This window comes from Zootoca vivipara, chromosome 8 (assembly GCF_963506605.1).
Source record: "Zootoca vivipara chromosome 8, rZooViv1.1, whole genome shotgun sequence".
Classification (NCBI taxonomy): domain Eukaryota; kingdom Metazoa; phylum Chordata; class Lepidosauria; order Squamata; family Lacertidae; genus Zootoca; species Zootoca vivipara.
Window position 1 is genome coordinate 35,867,212 of NC_083283.1, and position 8,477 is coordinate 35,875,688.

The following is an 8,477-nucleotide window of genomic DNA, read 5'->3' on the forward strand; positions in this document are numbered from 1 at the left end:
GCCTCTTTAAGCATTCAAATGCCCCATTATTATTTTATCATTTTTTTTAAAAAAGAGACAATTTGTACTCCTGAAACCTTCAGGATATTTTTGTAAATAGGCTAGCACATTATTCTTTTAATATCAATATGGTCATTTCAATTCAGGAAGGAAGATTCATAGATAGGGCTAGGCTGCCAGGACTACATGTGATATAGATGCAAATGTCTATCTGGATATGTCCATCATTTGTTGACTCAATAAAAGTCAACTTGATTCAGGGCAGTTTTGTTAGATGGCAGGGAACAAGTCTTTTTTCTTTAAAAGGGGGCATTTTAAAGGAAACATTGAGAACAGTTATCCCAGATAGCAGGCCATGTGTGTAGCAAACCGTGGGTTGGGAAAGTGTACTCACTGTGTGAGGAAATCTTGCAATGAGTCTGCCCAAATACTAGGAAGTAGCATGAATCAAGATAACATCATAAGTACAGAGCAATATTCAGCATAGGATCCTGGACTTATAGGGAAGACTAAGGTTCTAACCGGGGACCCAGGTGGCACTGTGGTTAAACCACTGAGCCTAGGGCTTGCTGATCAGAAGGTCAGCGGTTCGAATCCCTGTGACGGGGTGAGCTCCCGTTGCTTGGTCCCAGCTCCTGCCAACCTAGCAGTTCGAAAGCACGTCAAAATGCAAATAGATAAATAGGAACCGCTACAGCGGGAAGGTAAACAGCGTTTCCATGTGTTGCTCTGGTTTGCCAGAAGCGGCTTTGTCATGCTGGCCACATGACATGGAAGCTATACGCTGGCTCCCTCGGCCAATAATGCGAGATGAGCGCGCATCCCCAGAGTCGGTCACGACTGGACCTAATGGTCAGGGGTCCCTTTACCTTTTAAGATTCTAACCAGTTCCCTCTTAACTATGGAGGGAACCAAACCCACTGTAGGGTTGTCATATGTCTACATTTTCATCAACATAACAGAAAAGTATCAGCTTTGGCAATTTTCTTTAAAAAGCTCTGGATTTTCACTTCTTGAAATATGGCAACCCGAGTTACAGACCAAACATGCTTCTTAAAGAGGCAGGCCGTATTGTGGTGAACTGTGGTGAACAGAACAGCTGAACTGTGGTGACATTTAACCAGCCATTTTTATGCTAACTTCACATTTTTAGTAAGCAAAACATGGCCTTTATTCTAGAAATGAATTTGGTTTTTTTTCATGTGGAGGAACATTTAAAGAATTCTTTTAACTGTTTTTTTAATGAGGTTATTTTTTACCTGAAGGGCTGGAAATAAACAATCTGTCAGGGCCCTGTTAAAATCACTTGATTTGATGAGGATGTGCATCCTTGTCCCAGGAGCTTCTCATTACCATGCCCGACTAGCACTGGATCTGGGCCATTGTGCTCAAAATTAATGCTTGGGTAGTGATTGTGGGGTTTTTTTTTTTTGTTCTTTTGTTTTTAAAATACACGTGTTGATCAACTTCTTTTTCTCACTGTGCAACTTTTAGCATTGGAAATCACAGTGTTAAGGTAATAACTGAAACTACAATAAACACAGGAAAGGAGCACAGGAAAGGAAAATAATGGTTTCTTTAAAGGGGAGACGTTACGTCATTTACTCTACAACATATTCTCTATTTCATAGCCAAGATACTCTAGAGCAGTCTTAGATAAGAAGCATGTTTTATTTGGGGAATAAATATCTATTTAAATTATTTAACACAATTCTATACTACCCTCCATTAAAATAAATAAACGAGTTCAAGGGTAGTTTACAGGCAATATAATCCAATCTCCATAAGATCAATACATGATAACCACAATATTGGCAGGATCTAAAACAAAAGACTAAGAGCTTTTTATTCATGAACAGCAAGTGGGTTGGTAAATAAGTAGGTCTTTTAACAGAAACCTGGCAAGGGAGAATCCCACATGTGCAATTTTAATTTATTTGTTTTTCACATAGCTATTCTACCGTTGTCCTGCCCATGCCACTAAGCGTTCTTGCCCCTCACCTCAATAATTCCCCCTTCACCCTCCACTACCTTTCCCTGTTCGGAGCCTGCATGCTGATATTTCTGAGTATGAACCATGGACATTTAAGCTATTTCTTTTTCACGGGAAGTATGCAAGAGCAAACATTAACAGCCCTTAGTTATCATGTTTCAAACTGGGCACAATGGAAGCTTGTGCTGTTTTGGGTGTGGTGCTTTAAAAAAAATACAGTGGGACCTCGACTTACAAATTTAATCCGTTCCGAATGCACACTCGTAGGTCGAAAACTTCGTTAAGTCGAGTTTCCCATAGGAAACGCGGCTTCCCATAGGAAACGGAAAATGCATTGGAAACGAAAAAATTCTTAAGTCGAGGAAACCGCATCTAAAAACTCATAAGTTGAGGAAACCACATCTAGCTGTTTTCTGTTCGGATGTCAGAAAAATCGTAAGTGCAGGGCCACTTTTTCCGCTCGTAACTCGAAAACGTCGGATGTCGAATAGCTCGTAAGTCGAGGTCCCACTGTAGATACAGAGGTATTGTACAACAGTTATATTTAGCTTGCACAAGACCTCTGTATTAAAATCCTCTATACCTGGGTTCTGAATGGACTGCATCAAAGAAAAATGAAAAACTCTATAGCTTCAAATGTATCAAGGTGCATGTTTACTTTCTTACAACTATATATAGGGCACAATCTCCAGTGGGTTCAGTTTTTATAATGCTGGAAGATTTAAATTTTGGAGCACAACATGATTGCTGGAAAATAAAAATATGTTACTTATTTCCACAGTTAAAGAAATCAAATTCCTGTTTCGTGTCTTCTGGATCCTGTGGTTCTTTTAAGCCTTTCATACACATGGAAGAAGACATCCCAAAGGATGCTTGTATTGGATTAAGCCACTTCTTTAGTTAAATATCCAGGAAAGGGGGTATATATAGAAGCCAGTCACCAGCAGAGAATATATTTTATGAGGGTTTCATAAACCATGCCTTCTTCAGTGCATTCCTTTGTGGTGATATCTTTACACCCACACACCCAGACCCACCCACACCCACACACCCTGTAATTACTGTGAGTGGATGAGTAATTAAAAGAACATAGAAGGTTTCCTAATCCTTGACTCACAGCAGTGGATTTAAGATTCACAGAAATGGAAGCTGAAAAGACATACCGATTCCTCTTCTGTTTAAAGGTGATACTCAATTATTGGAACATCCCAGACAGCTAACGCATTCGATTCCTGTTGGAAGTGAGTGGGAGCATGATTCAATGGGAAGTTTTCTACACAAACCTGGTTACATCAACCAAAGAGCATAGATGGGCAGGATGCTCCTGTTCAGTTCAGAAGTGTTTGTGATATGTTCCTGTGTAATGTTCCTGAGACATAAACAGTGGTACCTCTGGTTGTGAACGTGATCCGTTCCAGAGGCCCGTTCCCAACATGAAAAGGCTGCAACAAGCAAGCAAGCAAGCATGCATTTATTAAAGGAGTGGCAGCTAATGTGGAACAGCATATAGAAATACAAGGAAATCATGAGTGCAACATGAAGTGCCGTGACTGCGCACGCGCGTGATGCAATTCAGTGTTTCTTCACACGCACGCACGTCGAACCCGGAAGTAACCCATTCCGGGAGTTCCGGGTTCAGCATGTCCGTATCCTGAAAAGACGTAACCTGCAGCAGATGTAACACGAGGTATGACTGTATGAGGAACTGGAACCAAGCTTCTACTTTCTGTCATCAACACACACGCATGAGAGACGGGAACTTTTGCAGGAGAAGCAATCAAGAGCTGTTCTAAAGTGAGCTTAATCCTTATTTAGTCTTTACAAGAAAGCAAGCAAGCATGCCTGCATTTATTAAAGGAGGGGCAACTAATGTGGAACAGCATATAGAAATACATGGAAATCATGAGTGCATAACACAGCCACCATTTATTTACAAGAAAACAAAGTGAGTGAGCATAATGTGAGTTCTGCACCTCTGAAAATAGGGATAGGACCAAGGTTATACCTTTCTCAGCTTGTATTAGAGTGATTCTGCACTTGGATGAATAAAAACAATCAGGACCCAAAGTTAGATTTCTATACTTGTGAGAGTTAAATTCTCCTTCTAAACCTGAAGACAGCAGGGAATAGAGCCCTTACCCAGTTATTGGTCTGATGTCCAGGGAAGCATTAAAGTTGTTCTTGAGAGAGGTGTGGAGAAAGTGGAAGATTGTTAGAGGCACAATGTGATTAACTGATGCCTTAAATGGGATTTTAGACCTCATAACCAGGCGTGTAAAATGGGGGGGGGGATGTGATATTGCACCTGCACAGAGGCTTCCAGTGGTCTGTCCAGACCAATCACATCATGTGCTTGCAGCAGTCATGTGAACTAGCTAGTCCCTGCTTATTCAGTCAGTGCTTGGCCATGGCACCTGCTAGAGATCCATCCCAACATTTAACTTCCCCCATGGGCTGAAGCAAAAGTGCCACGGGCACACCTTACACCACCTTGCCCTGGTCACTAGAAGTAAGCCATCAGCCTCCTTCTTTGTGGTCAAGAAAACCTGTCCCAGAACTTGCTTTAGCCCTTGGCATGGGAGTAGGTGAGGCAGGGAAGGACCCTCCATGGCAGCCTCCATCAGACTCTGAAAAATATCAGCCTGCTGCTTTCTTTTATGCTCAAGACATGAAGCAGAATAGAACCATTTGCTCATTCAATGGGTCATGTACAAATTGTTCTTAAGGAGCTCTTCACCAACGTCCACCTTCTGGTTGGCTAAAAATACATAAAACTGGCCTGAGGGAAGGGAGCCCATACTTTCCTTTGCAAATCATTAGTTGCATTTTTTCTGGGCTTTCTGCTTTGCAACTTACTTTTGGGTGGAATAAATTGGTGTTTGTTGCAAATTGTCTTTTATTATGCAAATTACTCAAAAAAATTGTCCGGCTGGATATATAGAAATGTAGCAAATGAACAGTCAACCAAACCAACTCCAAAGACCTATTCTCATTTTTGACAAGTATGGGTCTATTACAAACACAGAGAATATACCACATTTACTGTAACAGCACTGTAGAATGAAATATGTTGGAGAGGACACACAAAGACTCTTCTTGCCAAGGACAACTCCATTAAGCTTAACTCTGTATTTATATCATGTGTTGATTTCAGTGAGATATAAGTATGCCTATCTTGCTCTGGATAGCGTCTGTTGTCTTCAGTAGAAGAGAGTAGGCATAACGGAAAGGATGGTGCCAAAAGTGATTAGTAGATCATATCCATAACTCATCTTAACACAATACCGGTACTACTGACTTGACATGTCCCATGGGTCAGGGGGCTAGTGGGCAATGCATGTAATGTGTACACAGATACTCAGAGGCGCATGGAGGATCAAGCCTGCTATCTTGGCATTTGACTGCTCCAGGTGTGAGGCGTATATTTTAGAAAAGAATATCCATGACTCTCCCAAATGCCATCTGTTAGATACAAAAGAGAGATCTGTTCTATTTCATTGCAGTGTGTACTGCTGGTATCTTTTTGGATTATTTCTTCTAGCTCTGAATTTCCAGCCACCCCTCGTTCCCTGCTCTTTGTCTGGCCCATTTCCAACTGACTCCAGCTATAGAGGCTGGCAAGGCTGCCCCAAACCCTTTCTCTGCAAAAGACAGAGTTTCCTACTTCCCACCCCCTTAGTTTCATGTACAGCAGTCAGCCAGACTTGACAGATGACTCTTACTTCAGCAGAGGGAATGGCCAGGGAGCTCAATGGCTGGAGTGGTGCTTGCTGCTTCCCCCCTGCACCTGCTACCTGAGGACATTGCCTCCCTCTGCCTAATGGTGTGGTCAGTCCTGGAGGTGCTCAACATGCCTGGAAACCATCTGCTACTTCCTTGAAGGCCATATTCCCTACTTTCTCTGGTCCACTTCCACCTGGTTTGGGGGCTATAGCTACCAAGGATGCTGCCGATTAATAAAATAAAATAATAATAATATATTTATACCCCGCCCATCTGGCTGGATTTCCCCAGCCACTCTGGGCGGCTTCCAACAAAATATTAAAAATATAGAGTCAGCAAGAATTCATATTCCAAGCTAGTCAAGATGTTTATAAAACATGATAAGAACACACAGCTTCACAGAAGTTACTAGCTGACGTCATGATGAAAACATACAGTGCTGAATATTAACAGCTGACAGCTCAATGTAAGAGCATTTTCATGTGCTATCCACTGAGCACACCACTCAGTCTGAACTGGAGAAACCTCCACATTGGGTCACTCCTACTAAAGAGACCCTTGCCATGTAAGATGGGGCAGTTACTTTCCAAACTAAAACATGGGAAGTGAGTCATATACACAAAGCCATACAATGAGTACATTCTAGAGGCAGGACTTGAACTCGAAGTCACTAGGATACACGTTGGTCCTCATTCAGCCCTCTTGAGATACTAACCATTTCTGGTCGCCAGGAAGCAGTTATCTGAGCTAAAAGCCAACATTCTTACTCCAATTCTAGGATTTGCCCAGTCCACCGCAGGTTTGACATGATGCAAAGAAACTGGGCGATTTCATATTTGCTCTTTGTGCTGAAGAGAGAGCTTGCCATTTCCTTGGTAGGGGGGAAGGCAAGTTTCTCCACTTCCACTGCTGGCGATTTCTCAACCTCCTTATAGACAATTATATTTGGGCTAGCAATGTTTGCAGGATGATTAATTAATTCATAATTAATGAATTATTTCATTTATTTATTCAGTGCAATTGTGTTTTTTTTTATTGTGTGTATTTTTCAAAAATACAAATTGCTTGTGCAGGGCCCCTTGATCCAGATTGGGACACAAAATCTCGTCCCCATGGTTCCTATCTGGATTGGGGCCCCTGCACCTGTAATTTGCATGGAATAAATACCTCCCACTGAAGTAAACAAGATGATGATGATTTTTTCTCATGCACTGACTGGATTGGGGTGTTGAGCTGGATCATAACCACTGCAGGGATGTGGTAAATGCTTTGAATAATGTTTTTCAAGATGCACTTTAATGTAACTACTTGCCAAGCTGGCTTTGATACAAAATTAAATTACAAAACAAGCTCCCTACACTGATTTCTCCATCTGGATCAGGCTCATTGCATGTGAAAGAAAAGCAACCTGTGCATTTAAAGACACAGAGACATAGCTGTGATTTGGCCCTAAGACGGTGCCACCTTCATCCTCTGAAGAAATTACCTACTTAGATGATGTAACTGGTTTCAAAATTATGTTCGCGTATGACATGAGACTGCTCATGTCAGTAAAAGTATATATACAATTCAAGCCCATAAAAGTTTTATATGTTTTAAAGAGGATATACTTGCCACTTTTGCTTCCCCCATTATCTTTAAAACATATAAATATATATACTTTTTACTGATATGAGCAGTCTCACTGTTGACCTGCACCTGGTGATGACAATTTTGCTTATAAGAAAATATTTGAGTCTCTTTTCCAATTTAGAATGCAGATTTCTTGGTTACTCAGTTGCTAATAGAGGTTGACCCAATAACTTGTCAATGTTGTTTCTCTCTATGAAACAGCAGCATGCAATATCAGACCTGTGGAGTGACAGTGCCATCAGCTGTCCTGAAACTACATAGCAAACAAACACTTGCATATCTGCTGAAAGCATTCCTATGTGTTGTAGGGCAGCTGTCCTTCTGGCGCTTTGGGTTGCTTGTGAAATCTCAGTTTCCCAGGCACACAGCAAAGCCAATTTTAGAGAAAAGGTAACACAAATGCATTTAGAGCATTAGGTCAGCAAGCAGAAAGGCAGGCATTTCCATATGTTGCCACCAGAGGATGTACAAAGCACACACATTGCTGGACCAACATCTAAACAAAAATTAAGCCTGATCTCCCAGAGGTACTATATTTCTAAAGGGATGAAAAATGTCTGAAACAGTCCATAAAAAAGAACATGCTGGGGAGAGATATTTACTAAGTTAATTTACTAATGCATTTATCCCCACAGTTTCTGTTAGCCAAAGAGTAAAGAAGTATTAGTTAAGCTGTTTTGTCGAAATACACTGTTAATGGAGATCACAAGCAGTCCACCCTTAACTGTATTCCTGGTAAACCGAGCAGTCATGTTGTTCTAATACAGAAGACAGATGAAAAAGCTGTAGCAAATTAAGAAGATGTGAATAAAGAGATATGTACAGGATAACGTATTTATTTTCCTCTTCTATTCCTTTCCTTCCCCTTTTGTCTAAACCACAGAGCCATGGGCTTGCCGATCAGAAGGTCGGCGGTCAAATCCCCATGACGGGGTGAGCTCCCATTGTTCGGTCCCAGCTCCTGCCCACCTAGCAGTTCGAAAGCACACAGTGCAAGTAGATAAATAGGTACCGCTCTGGCGGGAAGGTAAATGGCATTTCCATGCGCTGCTCTGGTTCGCCAGAAGGGGCTTTGTCATGCTGGCCACTTGACCCGGAAAAACTGTCTGTGGACAAATGCTGGCTCCCT